Genomic DNA, 18,133 nt, shown 5'->3' on the forward strand with positions numbered 1-18,133 from the left:
TCCCAGCCTAACTCCAGTTTTTTATATGTCTTCTTAGCTACATGGGGCCTAGCGTTGTCGTGGAGAAGGTGCACCGAAGCTCGTCTTGGCAGTTTTTCTCGAACTCAATTCGATGCGAGCTTCTGGAGCTGACTAGCGTGTATGGAACCGGTGGTGATGGTGTGGCCTTGTGGGAGCAGCTCATGAAACAATGTTCCCCTCGAATTCCAGAACCAACGAAGGAGACACTTCTCGGAGTGGAGGTCGGATTCAACCACAGCCACAGTGCACGGTGCGCGTTAGAGTCGTAGAGGACCCAACTCTCATCTGCAGTATTTTTTTGCCTCATTTCATTGTTTTGTTTCACTTTCTCATATTCTTTTCTTTATTTATTTACGTTTTTCTTTCTTCTCCCTCTTTTTTTTGTATACTGATGATGGATTAGTAGTTTCCCTCACTTTTTTCCCCTTGGTAAAACCCACTCTCACCGGGAAATGGAGCATTCTCTGTAAATGATTTTTTTTTTCTGTTCATCCTAGAACAATTTTTTTCGAGTGCGCAGAAATGCATTAGCAAGAGCTCCACAGAGAATCGCTTGTGTCTAAATTGCTCCCTAGTTTTTCTACGTCTGGATGTGCACAGAAAACGACCAGAATACTGTAGGGATGTCTGCAGTTGGTCATTAAAACAACCAGGTCCTACGGTATCGCCAACTGCTTAGCTCTGCTATATATATGTCGGATGTTCAAGGATATAACTAACCGGAGATCATCTGGTCTGGTTGCTACGCACATTAACTCCAACGCTCATGTGTCACTACTTCCTTTTGACGTCTCTCTCTCATAAATTCATATCTTATAAAAATTATAAATTAAAAAAAATAGAGAAAAATTAGATAAAAATCATAAATTCGCATGTTATGTTATGTTAATTCAAATGTTATTCATATGTTATTTGTTTATTTGTTTACATATGTACGTATATCCTGTAATATATATGTATATATTTATTAAAAGCCACTATCGTGTACCCACTTGGGATGCGCCAACGAGTTTTTACTGCAATTCGTAATCGTTGAGGTTTTGGAAAGTTTTGGAAGAAAGGTTTTTTTTTGTGTTGGCTTATTTTTTTTTTATCCTACCAGACAAGTTTGGTATCATTTTATCGACTATGAAGAGATGAAACGCTTGGTAGGCACTAGGCCGGTATCGAACCATCGATCGATCGTGCAGTCACAGCGGAATCTCTTACCGACTGCGCCATAGCAGCCGCAAATCACATGTTATTGATATTAAAAGGTAAGGGAAACTAGTAAAACCCCTCTCCCGGTTGTCTAGCGCTGACTAAATGGACGAGTATGATGATCGCGTGTGTGGATACAGCGGACCTCGTACCGACTGCGTTACATCCGCCCTAATAATAATAATATATCAGTAGTGTATTATTATAGAGCGCTGTAGCGCAATCGGTAAGAGGTTCCGCTGCGAGTCTATGATCGATCAGAGGTTTGAATCCGCCGCAGGGCAAACCAAGCCCTATATCCCTCCGGAGTTGATAAATTGGTGCTAGACTTGTCTGGGACGATAAAAACAGTGACTTGACACATCGGCTAGCCCCTGCAAGTCACTGTATAGGCTAGTTACACGTCCGTAAACCTCAAACGATTCTGAATTGAAGTAAAGTGGTGGCGGAGGTCCCAAGCGGATTGATTAACGCCAGAAACTTTATCCTTTAAATCCATCATGGAACAGGAACCAAATCAATTCTTTCTCTTCATCAGTTGACGTCGTGGATGCATATTTCTATGCCAGAGGCAAATCTCAGCTATCAGTTGGACACTACGGATAGTAATAAAACAAAACCACCAAAGAGGCTTTTGTTCTTATATGGAATCCAGCACTAAGATGAAAGCAGGATTTTTCAAGGGATCCTGAACCATCCCACTGATTTCCGGATGGTCCCATTCAGGATAGGTCATTTTAGCAAACAAATGGATATAGTCTTTTAAGCGACATTTACCTTTATAGAGTCTTAGTATGTCTTTGGAACTCTTGTGAATTTAAGTTCAACTTCATTCCTTAACAGCAGCTGAGATAAGGTCAAAAATCCTGTGATCCTCGAGATCAACGTATTATTTATTTATTTATTTATCACCTCATGCGACAAAGTAAAACATCAACGAATTAAACACATTAAACTGAGCTATGTTCTCCATTATGGTGCTTACGAAGTTTTTTCGATGGGACCTCAATAAAACTGTTGTTTAGGCCTCTTTTTTTGTATTAGTAGGTCTTAGGGAACAGGTCCCAAGGTCCCAAGAATATTTGAACTATTAAACTCTAAAAAAAGTAACGAAGTGTTGTTGTTGTTTTTTTTTTGGTAGAAGGAAACGGTGCCACATAGATGTGGAACGGTGCAAATCCACTTCCACTTCGTCGAACGTCAAAGATCGGATTAAATGTGTAGGCGAAATGTTTGCCATTTTGTGGTTTACAAAATAAAATCAAAAACGAAGTATAGAAAAAAACATACATTACTGTCAACAGGACGGGATTTTCTCCTTGAAAAAGACACATCGGTTCAAGAGGTTCCCACCTGCTTGTTACGTTCCCGAACAGTAAACCGTAACACCTGAGCACTTCCAACAAAAAAGTCCAGAAATTCTAAATTCCTCTGCTGCAAAAACCTCGGGTCCGGTTTCCGGGGGCTGAAGTTTGTCAACGAAATCAACAGTTTCGTCGTCGAAACCACCGTTGAACGTAAATAGGGAAAGTGTATATAAAATCAAGCTCACGTCGCTGAACAACGTCTTCAAAAGCTTTCCGTTAAAGGCATCAGCCCACGAATCTGAGGTGGTACGGATTTCAAGTGGAGTATTCGTGAATACGGGATAGTAGATTATGGAGAAGTGGGTGATTACGTCCATTTCTTCCTAATTCCCGTGAAAAATGACCCGGAAAATGCAGCGCGTGCACAAGGCTATCGCTATCGCGCTCCAATCCAACTCGTTGTAGAAAGCAGCGCGCCGGAACGCTCGAAGCTGTTTCTTCCGGGCCGTTTTCTACGGGAATCAGGAAGAAATGGACGGAATCACCCCCTCTCCATAATCTTAACCCCCAGATTCTTGGGGTGATGCATTTAAGGGCTTTGGTCAAACAGATTCACTAACTTTGCTATCCTTGAACGTATCCTCAGATTCGTGGAATGATCAATGATTTAAATTCACTACGTATTCGATCGTATGATTCATCTTTATTATGCTTCTACACGATTATTACAGTAATCCGTTGAATGAGTAAGGTGGTAGGGAATCACAAATCTTCTCTAATGGATGCTCATGCTCATATGTCAACAACAACAGTTGGCTTGAATAATAATTATCGGATATTTTACCGCAATACAATGCATAGAAGCTCTTCTACTTTCAAACAAAATCAAAACAATTCTCATTATTCTATTATTTCATCATTATTATTTAAAATTTTTATTAATTTATTATTTCATCATTATTACTTATTATTATGGTTATGTATTATTATACCATTATATTACTATATCATTATATTATTATATTACTATGATATAATTATACTATTTATTACTTTCTATTTTATTTTTGCTTATTTTGCATTTGCTTATTATATACCATTTCCGTTTATACCCTATTTCTCATTTTATTATTATGATTATATGTTATTATATTGTTATAACATTATATTATTGTATTATTGTATTTTTGTATCACTGTATTATTATATTATTACATTATTTTATTATTATAATGTAATTATACTATAATATTATAATACTTATTACTATTTATTACTTTTTATTTTGCTTTTTATTTGCTTATTATTTTACTTTTTATTTGCTTCTCATCTCCATTTATTGGAGATTTATTTCTTATTTTTTAAATTTTGTTTTTTGCTACTAAACAGAATTCAAATTTATACCCAAATACAAAATATATCAGTAAGCATTTCTTAAGTCAAAACAGGTTTTTTTTTCTAAAACTGACGCTCTTCTTTGTTCCTGAAAACGCCTGAAAAATGTTCCTGCGTTTGAAAATAGCTAAATAATAAATAAATAATTAGTTAGTTAACAATATGTAGTTAAATAATTAATGAATAATAAATAAACAAATAAATAATTGTTCCTGCTAAAATCTAGGATTTTTTTCAAAATTTTATTCTGACTAGCGCTTCGGTTTGGTGGAGGTTTTTGTTGTATGAAATGCTTATCAATGCTTAAATGCTCTGTCATTTTTTCCAGGCCCCATGGCCAAAGCTTGCCAGTTTGATCCAGAAATTTGTTTATTTTTATTTATTCACATATATCTATGGAAGAAATCTATGAAAGAAATATAAATCCAAAAGAAAAAAGAAGGAACACCTTGTGTAAGGCAGAATATTTTTCAAAAATTCTATACATAATACTACAGTAACACATTGCTTACTTGCAGTTCTACTATTGGTACGACCCTGACTTTCAGGCAGCAGTTTCCATCTATGATTCAAAATAATTTATGAAGTTTAATGTAATACAAGTTTTGCGGGGAAAAAAAAGAAAAAAACTTTGTAGAAGGCTAGAATATTTTTCAAAAATTCCATTCATATTATTACAGTAACATATAGTTTACTTGCAATTCTGTTGCTGTTACCAATACTGTTGCTACCACCCTGAATTTCAAGCAATAGTGTACATCTATAGTTCGGTAAAAATTATGAAGTTTACTATAAGTTTTGCAGGGCTATAAGCTCTCAACCTTGCTATTGTACTAGGTGCATTCGCGTTACATACTTCGACTCGTTCGCTTGGATAATTTATCGGATTGACGTAATAACACAATCGGAAGCATCAATTTCGTATAAATGAAAAAGTACTTCGAATTCTTGGTACCTGTTTGACGTGGTCGGTTGCTAAATAAAGGTTGGCTGTACCCAGAAAGGGCACTATTCGAAAATCACCACCATAAATGTGCAATTTCAATTTTAGAAAAATTACGTATATTTCTATTTCTATCTCGCTACAATTTTTCTGCACCCACATAATTCCCTGTTTTTCATCCGATCCGGCAAAGTTCTATTCCTATCGTATGGATATAGAGGCGGAGCTGATCGTTGATTAAAACCTGCCTACTTCTCAACATGTTTTTCAAGTTATTAGATGAATGCAAATATCCTTATGTGGTGCATCACATTTCTATTCATCGCTGCGCTGAGCGGTTCCCTTTCATTTCTCTCCTAGGATTAATTGCCCACCGATGATTATCTCGGGACGTTGTACTACGTCCATACAACCTTCAGGCTCAACCATGTAGTTTAGTGATATTTTTTTCTAAAAATAGCGCAGCGTGTTATTTGGACTTTAAAGGCATCACCCCGTGAATCTGAGGTGATACGGATTTGAGGTGGAGTATCCGTATATACGGGGTCGTAGATTACGGAGCCTGGGGTGATTCCCCTAATCTCTCCCTGGCAGCCGCCTCCAGAATTCTGTTTTGTACGATGCCTTCTATTGCAGCGCGCCACCTTTGCACGCGTAGCGTCCCTTGCTGCCTATCGGGGCGGTCCGAATTGATTTTCGACGAATCGCAGGACGGAGGCGGCGCAAGGGGCGGAGCGTTGCAACAGATGTCGTCGTACAAAAGAGCATTCTGGAGCCGGCTGCTTGCATTGATGCAGGGAGAGATCAGCGGAACTATGTACCCTCGTCTCCGTAATCCATCACCCCGTTTACGAATACTCCACCTGAAATCCGCACCACTTCAGATTCGTGGTACGCTGCCTTTAAGTTGGTTCCTTAGCACTTCGAAGAGCCTGTAAACGTCGCCAATGTTTTCACATTTTGTCTTAAATTTGAAAAAAAAACCATTAATTTTCACTGCACATCATTTTCATTCCTTTTTTCTTACTGACTCATCTCTTCATTTCATCTTGATATCTCTTCATTCCTACTTTTTCTTACTATTACATACTATTAAATATTTTGTTTTTGGATTACTACCTCCTTTTCCGCACACTGAGGATCCTCCAGACAGACTAATCTAGAAGTGAATCGTCTTCAGAAGAGGAGAAACGATCCACATTTTTTATACTTTAGCCTCTATCCTTGTTTTATATAATTTTGAAGAGAGAGAGAAGGAGCTGATGCTTTCAGTACAAATTGGTCTCATAGTCTCCTAGTGGCCTATGTACCACGAGAAACCTGCTAGAGATCTCGAGATTGAAATTTTTATTCCTTTTTTTTATTTTTGAATTTTTTCAAAATCCAACCAATGAGGTATCAGCTTTCAATTCAGGTCCAGGAAATGTTTCAATAGGTTCCAGAAAATGTTTTTTTTTTTAATGAAGAGCTTATAAGATGTTTTTTTGTTATGTTACGATCTTCTTTGGAAGATTATTCATATGTACACTGGATTCTGATGACTCTATTGTTAAAATGAGTCCAACTCTGTTCTGAATGCCTATGTTCTAGTTATTTCGAGTTATTTATGTTTACAATGCTCTTTATAATTTCTTAAATCGGTAATCACGGAAAACCTTATTGTGAAATTGCAGAAAAATCTAATATTCGTCATTTTGCGACTCATTTTTTAAAACTATAAAATCACCTTTATTGTCCATTACCGGCGCACTGTTACCACATTAAAATAACTATTTAACTATTTATTCTTTCGATAAATTTGTGCTAATATTACATTTTGTGGTAATTTTTAAGGTTGGAATCTCATTTTTAATCATTACAGTTTAGACACGTACTGTCCTCCACAAATCCAGGAAAAAGGTGATGCCATGTTCTACTTGCTGGTAAAAAGATCACAATTTCATCTGTTGAAATTTTCTCCGAGACCACCCGCTCTAGAGGGGCTTACTAACAAAATAATTAATAATAATAATTTGTACTTCATATTTTCTCAAATAAAACACTGTACCGATCCCTATATTTTGGTACATTCAATAAAAATAGAGACGGTTGGTTGGCGCAATTGGTTAGAGCTACGCTGTAGCCACATGGTCGATGGTTCGAAACCTCGCTAGTGCACACCAAGCCTTTGATCCCTCCCAGGTCGATAAATTGGTACCAGACTTGTCTGAGAGGACAAAAACCCTGACTTTACACATCGGCTAGCCTCCGCAAGTCACTGTATAGGCCAGTTACACCTTCGTGAACCACAAATGATTCTGAATTGAAGCGAACGTGGTGGCGCAGGTCCCAAGCGGATTTGTTAACGCCTGACTCTTTATCTATTTATCCTTTGTTAACTTCTTTATTCAAGCAAGTTAATCAAATATTAAAGTAGTACATATTAAATCATAAATAAATAAATAAATCATGCCAAGATTCGAGAACAGTCCAGCGTCTGCTTTACTCCAAGCATGTTCTGGATCCATGTCTGCAAATATATGTACGATCTAGAGTTGAGCAGTCGGAAAAGAGCAATTCGGAGATCAATCAAGGATGAGGATTTTTTTTCGGAATTTTTTTTGGCTTCCTTCATCACATTATCCATTAAAATGGGTAATGTGATGAAGGAAGCCAAAAAAATTCCAAAAAAAAAATCTTAAAAAGTCTTTAAAAGATCTAAAAAAAAATTTAAAAAATCTAAAAAAAAATCTAATCTAAAAAAATTCTTCTTTTACACCAATTACAATAATAGGCACTAGTAGTTATAGTAGTAGACACAGTAATTCTTCTAAACTCTTGTAAACTCTTTAACATCTCCGTTTCGACGTCTTTCACCATCACCTTTTCCGTTCGTTTCCAGCTGCGTGCGCCAGAAACGCTGGACGCACTTTTGCACTTTTCCACGTCAACACCCCCTACGACTAGGGAAATTTTGGCAAATTTTATGAGAAGAACAGCAAAAAAAAAGGATTTGATGCGGGGCTGACTCGTGATGCGCCTTAACGATGACTGTTGATTGCCAGATAGTGGCCATTAGGGAGTGAATCCTCTAAGAAAGCAGGATGTACACGTATTTTTCGCTTTTTTTCCTTCACAACATCTTAAAATTTCACATTCTTTCAGCCCTTTATCGGGTTTCGGGTTAGATAGGAGAAGTCATTCAACAATTCCAGGTTTCCAATTCCAGGGTCCAGATCAGGAATAAGTGCAAGTATTACTGCCTACCAATCCAAGGATACTTTTGAAGATTTTTACGAGTAGTTTGGTTTATCACTTGCTATAAAAATGCTGTTCTCTCTCGTTTACATTTAAGATTCAGCTATTTTCGTCAGAAAATAGATCATCACTGTTACAGGAGGAGCCATAAAACGATGTAGTGGAGTTAAACGTACGATGTAGTGTGGTTAAAGTTAAAGTTTTAGTGATTCATTGAGAACTAAGTGAGAATATATCTAATAAAGTATAAACAAGCTCATGTTACACATAGTACACCTTTTAGACGTTAATATAACATATTTAACGACGTTAACTACGTTAAGTCATAAAGGTTTCAAGGATATTTCTACTTGCAATGAAAAATGGTTCGTGGAAAAATCACCGGTAAATTTTCTTGTCTGTCACTTTTGTCATTTTTGTTCAAGTACAGCTGAATGTATGTTTCTGTTTCCATGTTTTTTTTGTCTTTTCAGAATATTTCTTTTCTTTTCAACCTCTTTTTTCTTTGGTAAAATTGAGTTTCGTATTTGCAGTTCACAAAGTTCTCGAAGTTCTGGAAGTCTTAGAATTTTCTCATATACACACGAGTATTATCTCTTCTTGAAAAAAAAAACGGTCACGACGTCACGGGAATTCTTCAGCAGAAAACGAATAAAAATAGTTTTTATTCGATAGTTTTTTTTTTGTTTTTTTTTTCACAGTAACCTGATTCATTTTTCATGCGAATATGTTGTCAAGATTTTCATGAAAACTTCATACTTTATTTATTTATATTTATTTATTTCTATTTAACTATGACTTAAATTTTCTAGCATTTTTTTTTTGACACCAGATCTCATATATCCTGATGGCGGAATTATTTCGAATTTTAATTAAATTTAGAAAATAAGTGCTTTGTTTAAAGTTTTTCAAGTTCAAAACTTCCTGGATAAAGAGATCTCGACTCATCAGATCATCACGAATCGATTGATGTCCACATGTAGTGATTTAGAGCAAAATAAATCAAGCTACGGTGGAAAAAAGGAAAAAGCAAGAAATGTTTGCATTTTTATTCATTTTATGGTGGAGAGTTACCGTGTCTACTACTGTAACTACTACTGCCTATTACTGTAATTGGTGTCCGTTCCTTTCAAAACTCGTTATTTAATAAATGAGGATAATAATAATAAAGACATAAATGTAGATAAAAATAAGAGATATAAGCAGAATGCTATACATTATGTATTTGATAAGCGATCTCTCGCTGTGCAGGATGGTGCTGGATCGATTCTATTGATTTAATTCTATTGATTTTTGTTTATTCGAATTGTTTTGAAAAAAAAAGAGTATCAAGGGCACAAAACGGCTAATTTTCGATTTTTTTTGGATTTAATTGATTTAATTGAAAAAATAAGTCTGCTGTTTAAATTAAGATCAGTTCTGCGCGTGGAAAAGAGCAATTCTTGAAAAAATACTAAAAATATAATAGAATAAATTAAAAAAAAAGAAATAAAATAGTCTTGAGCTCTGCACACCCGAAAAAGGTGGTTTTTCACCTTGACACACATACCGGTTGATCAGTCGTCGTTGACGGGGAAGGAATCCTTTTTTTCCAGTATCTTGAACGAGAAAAAAAAAACTTAAAAAAAACTGGTCATCATTACACTCTTCACTGTTCATCCTCTTATCGACACATCTTTTTTCTTTTTATCGTTCAATAGGTATTTTCGATACTTTTTATTGTTTTTTCATGTTTTTTTTTTCGTTCTTTCCATCTTCTTACCGGTTGATCAGTCGTCGTTTCCTGTTCCTTGTTCTTTTCTGAGATTTTCATGTTTTATTCGATGCTTCTATGTCCAACACCTCGATTAATTGAAAAATCTGAAGGTGTGGAAAATCTGCTCCGTTTTCAAATTAACATCTTCTTAATAACTTAACAATCAACTTTAATACAAAATTATTTTTTCATATTTTTATGTATTTTAACTTTTCTTCCTTTTTCTCCATGTTTTCCTTCCTTTTTCTAGTTATTTTTTCTTAAGATTCTACACCTCATCCTCTAACACCACACAAATCTCAAAAAAGCAGCTTTAACAGCGTTTTTGTCCCAGTTGAAAAGAACAAATTGTATTGCAAACAAAAAAAAAACAAATGGAACCCGCTTTGACAACTTGGCACTTCATTTTAACAACCCGAAAAAAAGACAAAGTGGAAGTGGATTTCAAAGAAAAAAAAAGAAACAGCACTTTTTTTTAGGACGAGAAATTTTTGCACCAAATAAAATCGATAAAATCCACCAAAAAATTCCTGTTAAAATTTAATCGTCTCGTAAAAAAATTGCTTGTTGCTGTTAACTTAACCTTAAAAAGCTGTCTAGACTTCACACAGCGATCGTTTGTGTTCCGTTTGTTTCCACTACAGGTGGAAAGCGTCAAAGATCACCGCCTTCCCGTTTGTCGAACGCCACGACATCTTTTTCGTTTCCTCCCGAGAACTGTACCCATGGTTGCTTTCGATTTCTGTGAATATTTATTGGGATAAGATTAAGATATTATTTAGATATTTATATTTTATTTATATTTATTAGATATTTATATTTTATATATTTTATTTCATTATATTATTATTGTTATATATTTTATATTTTTACTAGATGTTTATATTTTATTTTTTATTTATTATTCTTATTATTTTTATTCCATTATTTATTATTTATTTATTATTTATTTATTTTTTAAACATTTTTTCATTCATATATTATATATAGATATAATTAAGATAGATTTTTACTATGGTACCCTGGATGTTATCCGTGTCACATAAATATCCTAGATGCTCTTCTTCTATATAAGTGCGAGGACGTAGCAAAAAACTGTGACGAAAAAAAATACAAGTGATTTTCGAAATTGTTGAATTAAATAGAACATATTTTTTTTTCAAAATTATGATTACAATTACGAATGATTAATTACGATTATTGATTGCTATTATGGAAACTACTGTAGAGAGGGAATGGATCTGTACATGACATTTAAAAATTGTAAACCATTAAGAAAATTAAGATGCGTTAAGTAACTGCTGTCGAAGGACTATATAGAACCGAACAGTTCTGCTTGTGCAACGCGTGACAAAAATCCTTTGTTTGTTTTACTCATTTTATGCGTAAACAAAAACAATAGGTACCATGTGCTTGGGCGCAAGTTTTTCTATCACCCCACGAATCTGAGGTGGTACGGATTTCCGGTGGAGTATTCGTATACGGGATCGTAGATTATGAAGAGAAGGTTGATCCCGTCCATTTCTTCCTAATTCCCGTAAAAATGACCCAGAAGATACGGCTTCGGGCGCTCCGGCGCGCTACTTTCTACAAGGAGTTGGATTGGAGCGCGCCAGCCTTGTGCACGCGCCGCATCTTCCGAGCCGTTTTTTTACGGCAATTAGGAAGAAATGGACGGAATCACTCCCCTCTCCATAGTCTACTATCCCGTATACGAATACTCCACCTGAAATCCGTATCACCTCCGATTCGTGGGGTGATGCCTTTAAGAGGAGGAGCATAGTATTGCAGGATTACGGATGACATCAACAGAACAATGAGACAATATTAATTGCCTTACGCATTTGTTTTTCAACCACTATAGTCCTATTGTGTCATAGCACAATAGGACGTGTCTGTGTCCCATTCTTATTCATTTTCAACGTCATCGGACTATTGTGACGTTTGTTAGACTTGTCTCCCAGTTTTTTTCTTCTGCGGCACTTCAATTTGATAATTCTGAATTTATCACCGTGTATTAAACTATTTCTGTGGCACAGAAACATGCGGAAATCAAAGCTTCATTCCAAATGATAAGCATTCTAAAGTCAGGAAAAGAAATCCTAGTATTTGTACTAGGATCTCTTTATCTATCCTGGTATCCTAGCATCTAAGCAATATTATCATAGTTGTAAGATGAATCACAGGAACTTTTATTGTCTGGCTAGAATAGCCGAGAAAGCATTTTCTCATCTCATTTCTCGTTTCCTTTTTTTTCATCATTTTTAATGTTGTACAGCATCGCAAGCCTTTCCCAGCATCGGTGATCCATCAAGTATGCTCTACATTTAACGGCATCCTTGAAACAGTGCACCCATTATTTCCCAACGAGGCAACATTAGAGAATTGTAAATTCCCCAATAAAAGTTCGAGTGTAGTGTAGCTGTTAGAGGTTTCGCTTCCTGCACGTTCGATCGGGGGTTCGAATCCGCCCTAGTGCTCTCCAAGCCTTTCATCCATCCGGAATCGATAAATCGGTACCAGACTTGTCTGGGGAGGATAAAAACACCGATTTGGCCCATCGGTTAGCCCCTGCAAATCATTGTTTAGGCCAGCTACACGTTCGTGAACTTCAAACGATTCTGAGTTCTAAATTGAACGTGGTGGCGGATCCCAAGCGGATTGATTTCCGCTAGAAACTTTATCCACACACTTTAAATTCCCCAATAACGTTATTTTATTAATTGTGAACATTCTGCGGTTGTACCGTACTAAAAAATAGATGTGGCTGCGAATTCCACCGTCGATGTTTCGAAGAACACTGATTTGACACACCGGCTAGCCCCCGAAAATAATTCTAGAGGCTGCAGACTCATTGGTAGATCTCCAACGATCCTGAATAGAAGTGAAAGCATGGACACATCCAAAGCAGATTGATTAACGCCAGACATTATGTCCTTTATCCTTTAATTGTGAATATACGACAACTAATACCTCTCATGAGACTCGTGTCACTCGTGTCACTCGTGGCACTTAGCACAGAGCTTCTGTTCAGATTATCATTATTGCTACGTTGAACGTTCCTTGTTATTCAGAATATGCAGTGAACTTAAAAATTTCTGAAGAACCATTTTTCGTTGCAACTCATCAGAAAGAAATTAACAGTATCAATAGTATAACATATGCCATATTACGTGTTTTTTTTTATTTGAATAGTTTATGCGGAGAGTATTCACTTAAACAACGCACAAGGCTGGCGCGCTCAAATCGAACTCCTTGTGGACTCCTTGTGCGCCGGAACGCCCGAAGCCGTGTCTCCCGTGCCGTTTCTTACGGAAATTAGGAAGAAATGGACGGAACCACCCCCTCTCCATAATCTACTATGCCGTATACGAATACTCCAATTGAAATCCGTACCATACCAGATTCGTGGAGTGATGCCTTTAACTTCGTGTGCGAAAGCTGAGGCTCTTCATCTCCTCCACTTAGTGTGAAAGTTACCATTTAGGGACTCACAAATGAAATGTAGACATCTTCGTTTCGTAACGTAATTTGTAACTTCATGGTGACGGTAGATGTGACTGAGGGAGTTGAAACAGGATATACTCTCCTTTTTTTACAGTTCGCATTTTTCTAAGCACTACCTTCATCAGATTCGCACTCATTTTTTTCCTTGATTAGAAATAACGTAAGCCTACTTTTCATCTCAACAAATGACATTGTTGGTAACGGAATCTCGATGACACGGTCTTCAATCTTTTCTTATTATTCACGTTCTTTGAACACGAAGCGAGCAAAATTCACTACAACCGGTCTTCCACATGAACGCTATAAATAACTTTTCCCATTAGACATTTCATATTGTTTCATTAGGTGCTACGAAGAAATTTCAAGAACGTCTCCTTCACCATTAACGTACATTTGTGACCCCTCAACTATTTGTAAAATGTGTCTGTTATTGAGACCAAAAAACCAGCTTGACGCAAGGCCAGTCCATAAAACATCATTCACAACTTAAATGAATACCAGGGTACTCCTTGGAATCAAATTTAGTTTAAAAGTTAGTTTCGTTAGGCAAGTAAGCATTGAAAAAAAATTCCTGCAAATTTTTGCCAATAACTCGCTGAGACTTCGGCTATGCAGTATCTACTCTGATACATTTAACAAGGAAAAGTTCACTCGTTGAGTGTTTAAGTCCGTATTCAGCGTACTCACAAAACAACCTTGTAGGTGTAGCTATGTAGTTGTCAGAGGACTAACTGTATATGTATATGTGTATATACTCCGAGAAGGACCAGCGGTCATCACTAGGTAGGATCTGGTTAAGAGTGCCCGGATCCGGAGAGGCCTGCGATGGGTTAAGACACCGCATGGATGCCTAGCCTTCGGGAATTGTGCGTGCACGCGCCTAGGGTCGCATCTCCTGCACCGACTCCCTTTTCGAGGACCTCGCACCTGCCCCTATTCTAAACGTTCCAGCGCTATCCTCAGTGGTTTGCAGATACACTGCGAAATACGATCGATAACAGAAGTGGTTTATCCTAACAGTATCAATACAAGTATGGGAGCTAGTATGGGATTAACGCAATATATGGATGCATGCAAGTGAAATACGCAATACATGCAGGGGATCATACTGATCAAGTGATCAAGTGGTAGAGTAGCCCTCGGCTGAGAAGTGGATAATTGACTACCGGATCCTGTCCTGTGGAGTGCGGCCGGCCAGTGTTAAAGTGATAAGTTTTTGAATGACATTAAAACCAATGATTCAAATTCGACAGGCAGATAAAATTTAAATGCGGCGTAATGCTCAAAAACGCGGAACAAGAGAAAGGGTAACACGCAAAGTTGTCGATGAAATAACCGGCATTAAAGGCATCACACCACGAATCTGAGGTGGTGCAGATTTCAGGTGGAGTATTCGTATACGGGATGGGAGACTACGGAGAGGGAGGTGATTCCGCCCATTTCTTCCCAATTGCCGTAAAAAATGGCCCGGAAAATGCGGCGCCGCACAAGAGTGGCGCGCTCCAATCGAACCTCTTGTACAAAATAGTGCGCCAAAACGAATGAAGACATATCTTCCGGGTCGTTTTTTACGGCAATTAGGAAGAAATGGACGGAATCACCCCCCTCTCAGTATTCTCCCATCCCGTATACGAATACTCCACCTGAAATCTGCACCACCTCAGGTTCGTGGGGTGATGCCTTTAAGAGCACTGGGAGACGGCCTTTGCATAGGCCGGCTGGCGCGCGAATGCTACCGTAAAACTGTGCCTGCGGCGATTTTCCCGTCGTCGCGCTGGGAATGTCGTGCGCAGGCACAACGGCTAATTCCAAAAACAGCATAAAAACAATTTTAAAGTTTTCTTCCCATTATGTTAACTAATTTAAAGTTTGATGTGAAGTCCATAATCATGAAGGTCCCCTCTTGTGGATGTCTGGACCATGTGTGGTGATGATCATGCAAATAAGGCCGAAAAATGAAGAAAACAATATGTTTCATGCCTCACTTAAGAACAGCATGCGACGAAATCGACGATGTTGGGATATCTTCAGGGAAAAATATAGTTAGGGGTGTAAGTTAAGAGTATGAGCGTGACTACGAACAATTCCCCTAACCTTACTTAAATACAGCATGGGAAACGGCGTTCGTGTACGAAATCCCCTCCAAGTCAACCTAAAACGTGCCACACTCGTACACGCGCCGCGTTTACGTGCAAGCGGACGACAATTAGTGAGCTTTCCTAACAGCCTACTCAAGTAAAACCAATAGATAGGTTGCGGAGGAGCTGATGTTCATTGAAATGGCGTTATAATGAGCTCTGTAAGAGAAAAAAAAAGCGCCCGGAAAAACAATTTATGAGGACAATTCGGAAGAATCGAGCGTAAATACGGTCATACTCTCAATCTACACTACTAGACCTCTTTTCTTTTCTTTTTTCTTATCATTTCCTCAATGAAATGATCTCAACTCAGCTAATTTCGTAGTACACTGCTAAAATCCTCTATAATTACTAAAAGTTGTGATATCTGTTGAATGTCGACTGAAGTCACCCGACAACAACGGTAAGAAGAGATCGAAAATGATTTGGAACTTCATTTTTTGGAACTAAAGTAAATTCGGGCTGACATTTACCCGACCATGAATTTTTCTAGCAATATTTTTGAGTTCAATTTTTTTTCTCAATACACTAAGAAATGACAAAAAAACTCGAAATAATTTCTCTGTATGCTTCCGCTCGTATAATCTTAGAATACCCTTCTAAAAACCTTATTTATTTCAAAAACTTCATATTTTTGTTATACATATTATTATTTATTTGTTATGCATATTATTTATGCATATTATTGTTGTTCCCCATTTTGTTTAGACTTCAAACTTTGTTTTAATGCCTGGAAAACATGACGGTGAATTAGGATTTCTACTGTGAGCATAAGGAGATGACAATTTTAAATAATAAATATAGATAAATATATTTTAAATAAATATTAATAAAAATAAACTAGTAAAAATAAAAATAATAAAATTATAAAAATTTAAAATAAAAACAAATGAATACACTACATTGTAGTTGCGTTTATTTAAAAAAAAAAATTACCACCATCGATTATCCACGTCCTTATCGATCTACAGTAACGGTTATGAGTAGCACAGCCGCGAATGATTCTCACATGATAGTTTTGGTGAGCCTCAAGGCGGATTCGAATGGTAATTACTAGAAAAATTACTGGAAAAAATGAAGAAAGAAAATGATAGCAACTCCAGTCAGTCAGAAGAGTCTGGATTTCAACGCACAATTTCATAGAGAATAATTTTGTTTATTATTTTCTTCACTTTTGTCTTATGCTTAAAAATATTCCCCAAAAAAAAGTGATTTGAAGAGCTGTCGCAGTTTTAGTGACGTTCTGCATTTACCGTACAAATAATTTAGGAGTAAAACTGTTAAAAATTAAAAGATGTTAAGCTGCGGAAGTAAAATTGTTTGTGAAGTTATATTTATGTTAAATTTTATTACTTTTGTGAGTTTATAGCGATTCTAAGTTGACTATCGGTCAATCTACGTGAGCAGTTTACATCGTTTTAATAAGCGCTTATTTCACTTGTAAAATTACAAGCAAAAATTTACTAAATTTAATTATTTAATCTGGTGATAATATGATACTAATGTTTGATTTAATTTACTAATTTTAAAATTAATACTTGTAATCGTGAAACACTTGAAATTGTATCATAAAACGATCAAATATCTCTATTTTGAGCTCAAATTTGGGGAAAGATGTTACCTACAAGATAAAGGGATAAAGGATAAAATCTCCGGCTTAACAATCCGCTCAGGATTGTTCCCAACGCGTTCTGCGTCAATTCAGAATAATTTAAAATTTACGAACTTCTGACTAGCCTAAACAGTAACTTTCAGTTTCTTGTGCCAACTCAGCGTTTTTTTTCCTCCCAATCAAGTCCGGTACCCAATTTATTCGTTCCCGGTGAAATGAAAGGCTTGGTTGACACTAGGGCGGATTCGAACCGCCGATCTATTGTGTGGCCATAGTCGGACCTCTTCCCAACTGCGCTACCCCAACCCTATTAGAGAGCTATGAATTAGAATTTGAAAAAAACCATCGGTTACAGTTATTTTTTTGTTTCTCTTTAATATTAAAACTATATAATGTCTATTACCGCTGTTTTTTTTCAATCAGACTTTAAGGTTTAGAATTTAATAATGCTTTAAGGTTTAGAATTTAATAATGCTAAGTGGAAATCTACGAATGGGTCATTTAACAGCAATATATATGTAACAATTCCTTTTTATTGGATTATATATGGCAGATTTATGGGATTTATAGGACGAAACATGGAGTAATTGGCCGTATGTACGTACACAATGAGTTCAAGTACGTGGTTCAAATAAAACCGCTGGATTGAGTACATCGGAAGGCGTTCGCCTGCCAGAACCACGTTATGCACATCATTTTTGCTAAGTGGTTACTGTAACCGATCAATCAATACCCTATCAATCACCAGGTGGTGCAGCAGAATAATGATTTTTGACAGTTATGACGTGTGCCTTCAGCAAATTACTTCAGTTCCTAACTGAGACTTAATTTTTTCTAAATATAAATTTCAAATTTCAAATTCTTAATTTTCTTTTTCTTCTTTTATTCTTAATTTTTTAATAATTTTAATTAATCTTTGATCTTTTAAAGCTCTTGATTGGTTTTCTAAATATAAAAAAATTACATTGTGTTTCTGAGACGAGAAAACGAGTTTCAGAAAAAAGAAAGAAAAAGCGA

The sequence above is a fragment of the Necator americanus genome, chromosome V (genome assembly GCF_031761385.1).
Source record: "Necator americanus strain Aroian chromosome V, whole genome shotgun sequence".
NCBI lineage: Eukaryota > Metazoa > Nematoda > Chromadorea > Rhabditida > Ancylostomatidae > Necator > Necator americanus.